The sequence below is a fragment of the Ictidomys tridecemlineatus genome, chromosome 2, assembly GCF_052094955.1.
Source record: "Ictidomys tridecemlineatus isolate mIctTri1 chromosome 2, mIctTri1.hap1, whole genome shotgun sequence".
Taxonomy (NCBI): domain Eukaryota; kingdom Metazoa; phylum Chordata; class Mammalia; order Rodentia; family Sciuridae; genus Ictidomys; species Ictidomys tridecemlineatus.
In genome coordinates this window covers 59,254,454-59,269,429 of record NC_135478.1, presented here as the reverse complement: position 1 = coordinate 59,269,429, position 14,976 = coordinate 59,254,454, and the positions used below count along the sequence as shown (strand labels likewise).

General features: G+C 32.0%; 1 long non-coding RNA gene across 1 annotated transcript in view; it reads right to left on the bottom strand.

Moving 5' to 3' along the window:
* Window positions 1-12,649, bottom strand: part of LOC144375093 (uncharacterized) — a 38,212-nt gene extending 25,563 nt beyond the window's left edge. Inside the window, exon 1 of the long non-coding RNA XR_013434533.1 lies at window positions 12,515-12,649. This is a non-coding gene — a long non-coding RNA (uncharacterized LOC144375093). The remainder of the gene's footprint in view (window positions 1-12,514) is intronic.
* Window positions 12,650-14,976: the final 2,327 nt, after the last annotated feature.

Below are 14,976 nucleotides of genomic sequence, written 5' to 3'. Positions count from 1 at the left end.
AACTCACCACCATCCTCCAAGTATCAGAACTAATGCCTTTAAATAGAATGCATGTTATGATGTTTTCTTAGAGTTATTGGAAAAACAATCATGACTTTAGAAGTCCTACTTTTAAGGGTAAAAATAAATTAATGGTAAAGTAGCCTTGATTTCAGTGGGATAAATTGAGACGATGACTGAATGACTTTTCCAGGCACCTCTTTAACTGAAGTGCATTTCATTTTTTCAACCATTATATAAGACATACTTAAAGCAAAGAGTGTATTTTGGGTTATGCTGTTGTTTCAAGAAATGAGGGAGCAAATAAATGCTCGTTGGGTCCAAGTTAGTATCACAAATCCTGAGTGCTCTGCAACCAAAAATAATCCCAAAGAACTCTGCAGGTTCTTGGAAAAAGACTTTGTAATCACTGGTATTTTCTTCTGTGCTGTTACGTTTTCTCCTTTCTTTTTTTTAATATAAAATCTCAACTGACAGAGAAAACTGGTCTTCAGCCAAAACTTGTTTAAATTGTAGCCTGTGCAGTTCATTCTAAAGCACTCATTTATCATTCACAAATTAACCTTGTACAGGATAGCTGCTCTCATTTCCATTGTCCCTCTATCTGACAAAGAATAAACCTCAAGCATTAAACAAATAATGAGGGTTGAATCGGTGAGGCATACTTAATGCAAAGAGGGATTTTAATGGCATCTCTACAATTATAGACAATGGTAACTGACTATAAATCTTCATTTCCTAAATGTCACAGCCATTAGGAATAGAATGATAAATAATTTGTAGTGGATGTTTTTAAAAAACCTTATGTCAATATTATCTTGCTTTCTTTTAGCTTCAAATATTGGTTATTAAAGAGCAGGTATCAGATATTCATCATAGAATATACCTATGTATACACTATGCAGAATGATTTTAAATGTTTGGCTCTTTGATGTTTTTTACATTGATTTTAATAAATGTTTGGCTCTTTGATTTTTTTTAACATATTTTAACCACCACAGTGTTGGCTATAAATCTTTGTCCAACTACTGTGTGACATTTAAAAAGTTGCATTTATTTTAAATAACAAAAATATTGAAAAATCTTGGCTTTTAGTGGGTAACAGGCTACACTGAAAAAAGTTATAGATGTAATTTTTACTATAAAAACACATATCTGCATGTACTATGCCTTGTAACTTTATTGTAGACAAATTTTTAAAGTGCTTCAAAATTTCTGTGTAAGTTTGCAAGTCTGGGTTCTCCCAACTTCTGTTTTTTGTAAAACTTTATGGTCTCTGCTCGTACATTTAAAGACATTTTCTTTAAAGACTTTCTTATAGGGGAGTCCATGGAAAAATGTGTGATTTCTGACACCTTTTCTGTTCCCAACAGCACCATTCTGAATTTATGTTCCCTCTCCTGAATCTTGTTCTCTAGGGACAGAGACAACTCTGTCAGAATGTCTCATTTATTGGTTAATTTCTGATTCTTCATCTTTTGAATGCTGAACACTCTTCAGTATTTGGAGATACATATTTTTTCCGTTAGGCTAACTTCAAGATGATTTACTAGCTCTCTAAATGATCTCACACAATTAAAACCTACCTTATGGATAATATGCATATTGAAATTGAATAAGAAGATACATTTTTACATGGCTTTCAGTCATGCTCTCAGGGGAAATTTACCACATAGCCAACTAATAAATAATAATGTTTAAACTTGGCATCCATGACTGTTTAAGTGCTTCTCAGAAATTAGCCCATTAATCTTCATGCAACTGCTTGTAAAGTAGACAGCAGGTTATCTTACTTTTCCCACTTTCTTCGATTATCCCACTCCAGCTGCTTTAAAGTTGTCTACACTATTATGTCTGTGTCCTACAGGAAGTATCTGAAGCTCTTCACACAGTGGAGCCTACTCACTGCTCAAATGTCACTGTGCATCTAGGATGTTTACCCTGGCACTCAGGGTTCTGTTTAGATGCTAAGGTGTGTGTTTGGAGCATTAAGCACACTGGATACAATGCACGAACTCTAGAACATTAAAAACGACCTCTTTATTGATAACAGAACCACATGACTTTTTGTGGAAGCCCCTGTGTCTCTTTGGCCTTCATTCTTTTCAATTGTGAAGGGAATAATTTACCAATCATAGAACAACAAACCTTCAAAACCTTCTTCCTTACTTTCTTATAGGCTACTCAGAAGGAATAACTAACCTTGCTCTCTCCAAATAGATACAGGTTGTTTGGGGATGTTTAGTTTCTCTCCACAACTCTGAATGCATTATTCTGAGAAAAACCTGGGGCATCCCAGGATGAAACGTGGTAAAATATTCAATCACTTAATCACATGCCGTTTCTACTGTGCAGAACTGTGACCCTAAACTCAGATCTCTTGATCATCGTCAATTTCTCTTCAAAATGTGTACAAAGAGTTTCTAGAACTGTATTAAATCTGAAACTGAGAATTCACAAGATATAGTTAGAAGTCCCTGACTGTAAATCAGTGATTATTAATAAAAAAAAAATTAATTCAAACTTCTCTTTGAAGCACAATGTGCACTGTTTTAAAGTATTTCCTATTAGGCCTATAAGAAACTTATTCTCATTCTATACAATGTGATTTATTTCTTCCCTCAACATTGTTCCTTTTAAAGAATTAACGTTCCATTACAAATGGGTAAGTAGACTAGGAAACAGGTTAAACTTATTTTCATAATGGATTTGGACTGTCCCCTTAGTACATGCAGTGTTGATGGCTCACAATCCCAAACACTCATAGGTTCAAGGGGAAACCAATGTCTCAATTAACTTCCAGGAGCCTAGCTACCAGCTGTGGGGGAATGGTCTGTGTACTAAAGGAGCATTATTCAATTGGAGAGTGACAAATGAAGATGCCTAAAGTTACACCCACCTCCCAGTGGGTGAGGTGACAATACTATTATTTCATTAGTGATATTTGAAAGTGTGTTCAAGGTGCCCTGAATATCTGTCTCTTACTATACCATCGTAGAAGGGGTTAGGGAGAATGGACTTGGTCTTTTTTAAGGGACTGTGCATATGTATACTTTCATAATGTATATTTTCATGGGAATGTTTTAGCTCTGTGTCAATGCTTATTCATCATGGTGTTGTTTATTTTTTAAACCTAAATAGAGCAAAGATTAACTGATCTCTTACCCTTTTGTATATTTACCAGATAATTTCTTACAAATCCCTAAATCCAGAGTATTTTAGGAGTTGTGAAAATTACCTAAAAATTTTTTCTGTCATAGGACAAGATTAGTACTGCAATATTTAAGTTACTTCTGTAAATTAATTATACATAGAATTCATGATTTTTTAGTTAAGCCATCAGAATTTGAAGAAAAAAAGAAATATCTGATTTAGGGACCTAATTCATAGATCAAATTAATGATCTTATCTCTATTTTAATATAAATTTAATACAAGTATTAAATTATAAAATTACAATAATATATTTAATATAAGTTTTTCTCTTTAAAATTAATGTCAAACAGAACATGAAGAATAAAAAATAAATGTTGAGTGAATGAGTGAGTTAAAGATGGAGAGAACTGTGTGAAAAAAAATGGTAATCCATTTTGTTTCTCCTTAACATTTGAACAATGTATATTTTGGGGGAGATTATTCTATCTCATTTTATTTTTAATATATTTCTACCAACACTTTTTAAGGCTTTTTTAATCATGAACTTTTATACACATACATTAGTCCTTGCTTTTGAAAAAAATTTACTTTGTAATTAGCCTTATGTATATCCAGATATTTATTTCAACTGGAGCATATAATACAAGTCTCACCATTTTCTGCTGGTGAGATCACAACTGGGTTCAGTTAAGATAAGATTTATATTTTATTCCTAGACTCTCATATCATCTTATCTTTCCTAAAGTTCATGATAGCTGAAATTCCCTAGATGGCATGTTAATTTTATTACCTTTAGCTCCATATTGGTTTCATATGTTAAAGCCTTATTTTTTCACATTACTTATAAAGTATTCGCCTTCAAAGAGCCTGTGTTATATGGGTGAGTAGAAGAGAAAGCAATTGACTAACATATATACAGACACAACATGTTCATGTATAAAAACTTGTTTTATAATATGTTTAGAAATAATTTTTTATAATTAGAAGATATATTCAGAAGCATTCTTAATTGACTAAACATTTGTCTCTGGCATAAAAATTATTTGAAGAACTTACCACAAACAATGTTAATTGTGCCCCACACCTTTGAATGCTGAATCAGAAAAATGGAGTAATTTCTATATATTTGTATTTTGAACAAGCTTTCCCAGTGATACTAACTCCACCAATTTTGAGGACCATTACTCTACTACAGGTGTTGCGTGTCTTAGACATGGACAAATGAATAAGCAACAATTTTAATTTAGGATCAACAAATCTGTTTATTCTGAAAAAAAATAATGCACTTGAAAATCACTACTGCTTATATAAAACTTATGTATTATTCTTTTGGAAAATGTATACTACATTCATAGTTTATATTAAGTTTTAAAACAAAATATATAACTAATTCCTTAAGATTCTTTGTCAGAAACTGTGAGTTTCATCTCTCTCCCTGTTATACCAAATTTACCTGTCAATATGGACTATACATGTTGTTTGTGGATTTTTGCGAGTTCTGATCTTATTTGCTCATTATCTTAATACTAATGGATTGACATGCTTTGATATGTTCTGTGTTCTGTTTTCCACACCTTTACTTTGGTATACAAAAGAAAAATCTTGATAACCTGACATTCATCTAGATATTTATTGTTGGTGTCCATGCCCTTCTTTACCCGTAGGTGTAAGAAAATCTGAAGATAGGATATGATATTTATAGCTTAGAAGTTAGTATCACAGGTATAAAACTTAAAAACTATCACTATTTATAAACTTTAAGTATTGTTTCATTACTTTATCATTGAATAACATGGGGCATAAAATCAAAACCAATGATAATGAAAATCTCATTTTTATACATGTAATTCTTGATATCTTGAGAGTTTTTCAGAGGTGGAAAAGTGAATTTTGACAGCATTGACTGGATTGCATTAGTAAGTAATACTATAGAGAATTATATCATAATAGCAGAGCTTTATGGCATTGGTACACATATTGAAGCAATGTTCCTCAGGAAGTTTAAGTCAGTTCCTCACAGGCTTATGTATGTGCTATGATTATCATGCTTAGAATTTTTTGAGTATCTATATAACTCCTTATCCATTCTATATACCATACTGAGAACTAGTTTGGGGCACCTGTGTTAGACATCCATGAAGACATTCCATCTTTTATTTTTTAATTTTTTTTTTTAGTTGTTGATGGACCTTAATTTTATTTATTTATTTTTATATGGTGTTGAGAGTTGAACTCAGTTCCTCACACATGCCAGGCAAGTGCACTACCACTGAGCCACAGCCCCCAGGCCCAAGACATCCCTTCTTTGATCCCATCCCTTCTTACTTCACTTCTAAATAAAATGATTAACTATGTAGAGACTACAGATAAATAATGATTTAAATATTTTTAGAAAAGATCCTTTATGTTTTTGTTGAAGATGATTTTAATCAGATATTACTCTCACTTGATGATTAATCTTCTGCTAGTAATATGGAGTCATTACTAAAATCCAAAAGGGAAGGGATTATATAGATTCATCCTCCTTGAGAAGGAAAATGAGTGCTTGGTAGATCCTCCATACCAATATATTTTTGTAAATACTGAGTATGTAAATAAATCCTATTTATATTAGCCTACTTTGGTCAAGATTTAGTTCAATTTCTTGTGGGGGATCTTGAATAAGGCATGACCTTAACATAACTGAAGATAGGTGGGCACAAAGTAATGTGATAGGGAGGTTAAATATAAAATATGTCTTTGCCTCTTAAGAATACAGTTGGTTCCTCTGAGGAAAAAGTAGAGGTATAAGTCAGAGGAAGGAAGACCCGGCTAAATGTGACATTTCTATTTCACACTGTTGAGTTCCACATATACATTATCAATGCCTTATTTCTCTATAAAAATTCATTTGTTATTTAATGAGTTCAACTGAATAGCATATATTTAAGTTGAATATCATTACTAAGACCACAAAATAACTAGCAGAATTGGAGTTTTTGATATTCATTTTGATGTTTCTAAAAATATCTAGAAACTATATAGTCTCAAAGTTATAAAGTGTTAAATGATTTCTCTCTTTCATGTTAAGCAATTTTCCTGATGTTATCTCTTGAAAAATGATTTTGTATTAGAGAAAGGAAACTAGCAATTGCTTTAGAATAATTCTTAGCTTATCTGAGTATAGATGGGATGACCAATTCTGTATGAATTTTGATTATATAATCTCACATGAATTCTAATTCTCTTCACATAGCTTTCTAGACTGAAGTAATAGTCATAATTTAGTTGTTGGGATAAACATCTTAAATTTACTACTCATTTTTAGTATTAAAAATTCTTCTCAGTACAAACAAAAGATATTACTTATAGATCAAGGTATCGTATCAGAACTTTTTTAAATTATAAGGATTTCAAATGTAAAGAATTTACAAATGAAATATGTATTTCACTTGAAAGTCTATTACACAAGTGCAATATTTCAGAAGTTTTTACCATCAAGTAAAATTTTTGTCAAATACGACATGTACAACCAAAAGAATGGGAAGTTATATTCCATTTATGTATGATGAGTCAAAATGCATTCTACTGTCATGTATAACTATTAGAACAAATAAAAATAATACCTGTAAATTTTGAAATAGAAATAAAAGACAATTAATATGTTGTCAGAAAAATGTTTTTCTAACTTGATATATGACAAAATATTGCCTATTTCCCAACTTTATGAACATATATACAACTATCTAAACTTATTTTAATGATGAACTATGCTTATCTTATTTATTAATATTAAGACAAAGATAGAACTTGATATATTGCTACTGGAAAATGTACAATTATTGCAATAGCATTGGATAAGATTCTTTAATAATAATGATTGGAAGCATAACCTTCAATAAAAACTCCTAAGAACCTCAGAGTTTGGGTAAGGGCAAAATTTCCCTCTAAACAAACCCTTTGTTCTGTTTATACAAAATTATTATATTTTCATCATTAGCATATTTTTAACCTTTTCTAAAATATTTTCTTAGTAGTTGGTGGACACAATACCTTTTTATTTTATTTTTGTGGTGCTAAGGATCGAACCCAGGGCCTCACACATGCAAGACGAGTGCTCTACTGCTGAGGCCCCACCCCAGCCCCAAGCATATTTCTAACTTTTAAACCTAAATTTCTTTTTGTGATCTACCAATATACTACATAAAAATTATATTAATTATATTTTCTTGGTTTTCTGTTATCATTAATTAAATATTCCTTTATTATCCTATGAAATCTTCAGAAAATTTCAAAAGATCTTTATATGGCTAATTTTATAAATGTATTGAGTATTTGTAATGTAAACTATCTGCATAGCATAAATGGATAAGAACTAATTTGAAGTTATTTCTATGAAATTTTTGCAGCTAGTAGAATTTTGTTTTAAATTGTAAGACTAGGTGTGGATTTATTCATAGTTCTGTGCTTACTAAAGAGAATGGGTGCTTTAAAAGGTTAAAAGATACATGCAATGTTCCAGAGAAAGATATTTTTAAACAGAAATTTTAAACTTTGAGTTGACTTTATTTCCTCCCTCCTTCCCTTCTGTGCTTCTCTCTTTTCATCTCCCTATTCTCCCCCTCATCTTTAAAAATGTAGCCCATTTAAACACTGTAGCACATGGTAGATTTAGCAAGCCATATTATAACAAAATTTAGCTAATTTTATAAATGTATTGAGTATTTGTAATGTAAACTATTTGCATAGCACAAATGGATAAGAACTAATTTGAAGTTATTTCTATGAAATTTTTTCAGCTAGTAGAAGTTTCAAGATGTTTTATATAAGGTCAAGTGTATTCATTAGTTTAAAAATAGACAGGACTGCAATTTAGAAATGACTTTGCAAAGCACATCTCAACGCATCATCAACATATATTTGGGCATTCATTTTTATTACTGATTTCTCCTAATCTGGAAATATTTTGATATTTTTAATTTATTGGAGAGGAGGAAATTACAGTACAAATGAATTAATTAGTTTTTGCTTGAAATACTTATGAATGAATTCTAAATTCCCTCTCTGAGTCTATCAAAGAGAGGCTTTCCTTTTTGCATTGAACATTGGTTTCAGGAGGATATGGAATACACTCTGAAAACACATTACAGCTGTGCCAATCTTTTTGCAATTATTTTGAATAGTTGGCTATTTGCCCCATTTGACAGTTTGTGAACATGATGAATAATTTAGCATTCATGCTGCTGCTGTTTTGGCACAATTAGCATGAATCGCATATCCGCTGTTATTCAAACTGATTGCAATATGGGGGAAAGTGAATCAATGTCTTAATGTTTTGTTCTTTGTACATTATTTTTCCAAAATGGCTTGCAAGTCACTGCTAAATAAAACACAATGAAGACCACTTTGTGTGATGACCTAAAAGCCTCAGAAGACATCCCTTTTCATTAAATTCCTCATACCAATTTAGATCTGGTATCTAATTTTAGAATTTTCTTGGAGAGTCTGTCAACTGGACGTCCATGTATTCCAAGCATGTGCAAAATATTTATGGACCTCTGTGCAAAGCCAAAGACTCCCATGTCATTACGTACATCATCGTCCATTTGTCATTCTGCCTAGCATGACTCAGAGGCATGACTGTGGCACAGTTTCTTTCTCATTCTCAGTGACATAACTTGCAGTTAGTCTCCTATTGTGCTACTTTGTCTAAACAACAAAAGCAATGACAACAAAAACATGTCAGTATAATTCCAGTTGGAGAAAAGATCAGGCTTTGAAGAAATACTTTAAAAATGAATTCCTATAGGTTCTTGATACTTAAATGCAAAGACCTATTTTTCCAACTGCTCTAATATCTAGAAAACAAATCTCAAGGTTGGATTTTGTTTGTTTGTTTCAATACCAGATGATTCACTTGTAAATAAAGGTAAAAAAGGATCATCCTTCATAAATATATTTTTAATGAACTTATACTAATACTTAATTGTTCATCTGTATATCTGTGTGTACTGCATGTGGAACTGGCCTTATTAAAAAGATTGCATGTTTTCTATATAACATTAGAAAAATATACTTGTTTCAGAGTCCATAAAATGGATCCATTAATTTTCAGTTGTACCTCTGTTATGCTATGAATTCATTCATTTGATAAATATTTATTGGTGCCTGGTGATACAAAATAAAGCAGACTAAGTATAGGGAAAGCAGATCCCACATAAATAAGATGTATAATATGGCCTATAGTAAAAAAGACTATGAGGAAAAATACAGTTAAAGAAAAAAATAAGGGATAGCGTTTTAAATTGTGTTGTTAGTAGGAATGTAACCTCATTCAACCTTTGTGTAGATTCATAAAAGAGTTAAGGCAATGAGCAATGAGAGCTCTCTGGGTTAAGAACAGGTCCAGCAGGAAGAATAGCAACTCTTGGCCTTCTGACTATTAAAATCCAAGTGTGCAGAGCTTAGAGTTTCTACCCAGAAATACTTTAGAGCTGAGAAGAGGAGATATGTTCACCTATTCCATTTGAATAAAATGTTCTCTCACCATTTGAGATTTATCAGTAACTATCATTTTAGTTTAGTAAATATGTTTGGAAGAATGACAGTGCTGGAGGCATATTTGACCCAGTTTCACAATGAGATTGAATTTTTATAAACATAGTCCTATATATGTCTCTAATATTGACATCATGTTATACAGTCATGTTAAACCATGACTGTTTGTACCAATATAAGTCCAATCAAGTTGTAAAAATACAGAGGAAAGATTAGAAATGCAATATGAGCTTCATCAGAAGATATAAAATTACTTATATTAGTCTTAGTTTCTTTATTGGCAAAATGGGGAGAAACATTCTTCTTTGCAAAGTACTGTGAGGATTGAGGTAACTGTATGAAAGAGTACCTGGTCTATCATAGGCACTGGAAACTATTATTATTGTATAATGAATTGAAATGTTTATTATTATTAAGGTGCAATGTAAAAGTTAAATGCTACATAACCCATAATATGCCTATTTTCATGACAATCACATTCTAAACTTTTAAGCAGACTACTTAGAGCCAAAACAATATAAATAACATCCTTAGATGTTGATAAGCATCATGTCAAAGCACAAAGCCTAATTCCCCTATTTCTTTCATGGAGTTGGAACAAACTCCCCTTTAGAGAAACGAAAATCAAGGAGAGATCTAGGGCCTATGTATTGCCAAGAGCTGGCCCTGGGTCTTTTCTCTTGGTGCCACCACCATTGCTGCACTATCTGCACTATCTCCTTGTGATTTACACATATTTATGTTCACTATGTTCATATAGCTGGGTAGATTCAGTTCAAATCATTTTCTTCTGGGATAAATTTGATCTACTGGAGGGATTTGATATAACTACTCCAGAGCAGTTTATTGATTTAAAGTTGAGTTTGTACCAGGTTTATTTCCTAACTTTTCAAATTTTTGCTAGGACTCTTTCTTGCTACCTCATGCCATCATTAGAAATGTCACTGCAAATTTTATAATCATCTTGAATATTTAAAAATTGAAATATCTAAAATCCAGAGTGATGTCCCATTATTCCTATCGTATGTCTAGTGTTATGCTTATTCCTTACATTAAAAAGACAAGGAAGGTACAAGTTGTCCTGGTGAAAAGAGGAAAGAAGCTGATCTTCAAACACTATTGCAATATATTTTGAGATTCCATTATAATTGCTAAAGACTGATGGTTAGGAATGCATAAAGGGGCACAACTGCCTAGAGTTAGGGGGAAGGATTCAAAGAGAAAGTAACATTTGAGATGAGTCATTAAAGATGGGAAGGGGTGTATTTAAGAAGAATATATTAGGATCTGTAAAATGAAGCAGTTTTTGCTAGTTCCCCAAATCAAATCACTTCTATAATTGTTACACCTATACTCAACTATAAACTTTCCATTACATTGGATGAAATTTGTAATCCTTTATTTGCACCTGCCACTTTTCACAGTGCTCTTCAGAATTTTTGTTTAAGGAATATGAGGCATTAAGGGCAGCTTGCACAAAAAGCATGTTATTAAAAGATAATGTCATAGAATCAGTCTGAATTAGGATACAACCTTAAGCAGTCCTCAAGGCAGCTAAATGTATTATTAAAAAATTATCACCAATGTATACATTAATTAGTACTAGACTCAGAATTATATTTAAATATTAGCAAAAACATAATAAATTATAAAAGCTTTTCAAGCTGCATTAAATTCTACTGCATCTCTTTCCTTAGAATTAAATGTGTGGAGAAAGAATATAGTAGCTGAGAAAATTCAAATATAAAAAAAAATTATCTTAAAAGTTATTCCACAGAAATTATCACTTTTTTTCCCCTAAACAGTACATGACTAGGTTTGTGTGAGAGGGAAAAGAGAGCTTCAAAAGCAATGAAGGGTAAATAAAATACAATATTGATCAAATACTTTATTACTATTTTTTATTGCTACTGTTTATTGAACTTCGTATTCTTAATAGAATTTGATGGTTACTTTGGTAAATACACATGCATATGAGCATACACCCATAAGGAAAATACTGTAGAGTGAGGAAACTCATACAAGGAAGGAAAATATAATTGGTAGGCACAAACTAGGAAATTTATAAAGGTGGTTTCCACACATGAGCATTAGATTTCATTTTAAATTTCTCCTCTGCCAAGGTTAAAAAAGAAATGCACTTCCATTAACTGATAAAATGGAGTTTATCAGTTCAACATTACAGAAAATCTTTCCTGTCACTAAATTCTATGAGGAATTCACCATGTGTATCATTATTTGAGATGTTGACTACTATAATGAATAGTAGTTTTGCAGACGTTGTGAATATTTTTCAAAAGATCATTTGTTACATCAACCCACTGTAAAAGCTAAGGGTATAATATTACATTGTGATCAGTGAATCAATTTCTGCAAGGAGTCTTGGAAACACTTGGAGAAAAACAGAGAAATAAATTAAATCCAATCATTTGGAAAAAATAATTAATTTCTCCAGTGTGGTAATGATAGATGTAAAATCTGTTATATGTTGTAGATGGTAACCATTTTCCGAGTAAATCCCTCAATTTTTCCTGTAATTAAAACATCTAAGATGAAATTGATTTTAAATCCCATTCTCATTTCATATTTGAAAATGGGACAGAGCTGATTAGCCAATATCAGCTAATAATTAATTTTTTAAAATCACGTATCTGGTCTCCCTAATTCACTACAATTTGTCTTCTCTTCCCACCATAGACTCTATCTTACATAGAGTTCCTCCTACTTCAAATCATAAATGCAGCCCCATGTCTTCCCATTTGACAGACCTCTTTAAAAGTTTCTACCCCCTTTTCTGTGAGGTTAGTTCTTCCAGTCCTTACCTGGCTCATCTCATATTCCTGTTTGGGGTTCTCTTCTTCTACCTGTTCTTCACTGCGATCCAGAGTTCTCTCATCAGCCAACTTTTTCTCTATTAATCTTAACTCCCACATACATTCCTATTTCTGCCTCTAGCATTTGAGCTTCAAACTAATTTACTGAACTGCTGACTTGTACCTAAAATACTACTTGGTAGTCTTTTCAAAATAAACAAGTTCAAAATTGAACTCCTTTCTCTGATGAGGCTTATCTGCTCCTCATCTTCTCTTGTTGGCATCAGTTAATGGGTCTATCCATCTGTGCCATGATCATGGGAGAAATACTATAAAATCCTACTTTTCCATTCTTCTCTTTATCCAACCTTTCCCCCAAAGTAGTAGATTTTGTCTCTTTTATAATTCTCAAATATGTCTTTTTGTCTTTTCTTATTTCACTACCATGATTGGGGCTTTAGTTATCTCTGTTCCAGATCATTAAAATAAAGCCTGGCTGGCCTCCCTAGCTCCATGTTTTTTTTCTCCACACTGTAACAGGACTCATTTATCACAAAAGCAAATCTTCCTGTGGTATTCTCCTCTTTAAAATCCTTCCGTAGTATTTCATCGCCTATATTAGAATTACAAGCATGACCTTATAGATGCTTTATGATTTGGCTCCTGCTGATCTCTCCTTTCTTTCTTCTCTTTGCAATTTACACCCTTTTATTGACAAGATTGCTCCCATTTCCTGCACTCACACACACTCTCTTATTTTCTGGCTTTGTACTTTGGTTGAAGCCCGGGTATGACCTGCTCATCTTTCTTCACCTGCTCCTACTCATCATTTAAGACTCAGCTCAGGCATCATCTCCCACAGGAAGCCTCCTATAAAACCCCAGTTGGGCTGAATGCCTATCATTTGTGTTATCTAAGCAACTGGAGTGCTATATTTTCTTATTATTTAACTCTTACTTTCACTAGACTGGGACTTCCTCAAGAGCAACAATCCATTTTATTCATTTATTTCCTTCCCATGGTAATTAGCTCAGTGTTTGGATATGATTCCAGTGTGTGAAAATAATAGTCACTGTGGTAAGTTGAATTATTATCAATAATTGTTTTCCTTGCCACCAAATGTATATTTTACTGTAATCAAATGAAAAAATGTAAATTGAAAATATGCATTATCTATTAACTGTCTTAGAAGAGGAAACTTAACTCTTCTCAGAATGACAGGTTTGATAAACACACTTAGAAATCTTAACTTCACCCAAATTCCTCTCCATCATACTAGTTACTTTCAATGTCCAAACCATATAATGTGACTTTTATCCCAGGTTCCTACTTCAGAGTCTAGTGTAGAAGGCATATCATAAATATTTTTATTTAACAAATTGGTATTTTGATGGTAGAGCTGTCATAGAGAGTATTAAGTATTTTGAATGCATAGTATTATAAATGAGCTTAACATTTTGTTCCACAGTGGAAATTACTGTCTTGCATGGAATGGTATGAATATTATTTCTAACAAAAAAATTAAATATGTAGCTAATATTTTAAGTGATAAGTTTTATAGCATAGATGGGAAATATGTATTATAACATTTTCAGCACTAGAGGGAATCAAAGATAAAGTTCATCTGGTTCAACTAATTTATCTACAGAGAATATTGAGACCCCCCAAGAAACTTAATACACAAAACTGATTAACAGCTAAGCTACAAATAGCACTCAAGTTGGGTGTTTTTCATCACACAGTTCTGTATTGGTTATTTAATAATGTAATCTATCCACTTAGGTTAAACATGACCCTACACACACACACACACACAAACACACACATCTCACAACATGAGCTAGTTGAATAGTATAATCCTTTTGTTATTTGGACCACTAAGTGTCAAAGGCTCATTTCAAAAAATAGTAAATGACTAAAAAGTTGTTACAGAATGTTCTTCTCTGCTTTGCAATTTCATTTCAGATTTTATCTATGTAACAAAATGGAGGTCTGAAAAGTGGTGTCATCTCCAGTATAGATAAAATTAAACAGATGAAGGAAAACAAAAATTTTAAATGCAAATGTTAGTCACAAATTTTCTTGACACTTAAAAGTGAATGAATTCATAAATAGTCTACTAGCCCATTAGCCGTAAAAATATATACTTTTTAGGTAGTTGTATTATTTTTAGAGCATTAAAATATATAGTATCTATTTCTCATAATGACTCAAGTGATGGTGTTCACCTCTACATGAATTTGTAGTGCAGTAATAAGAAACCTGCAGTTTTCTATATCCTGAGAGTCTGATTTCTGAAAATAGCCTTTATCACTTTTTCAAGTCTGAAATCTGAGAGTAATTCTTCTGAATAAGGAAATGGGTCAAAGCCAAGTGTTCCACTTATACTTAAGATGCCAAAAATCACATGTGAATTTGTATTGTTTGAGGGAGGAGAGAAATATTTTATGGCACAGTATTGGAAACTACCT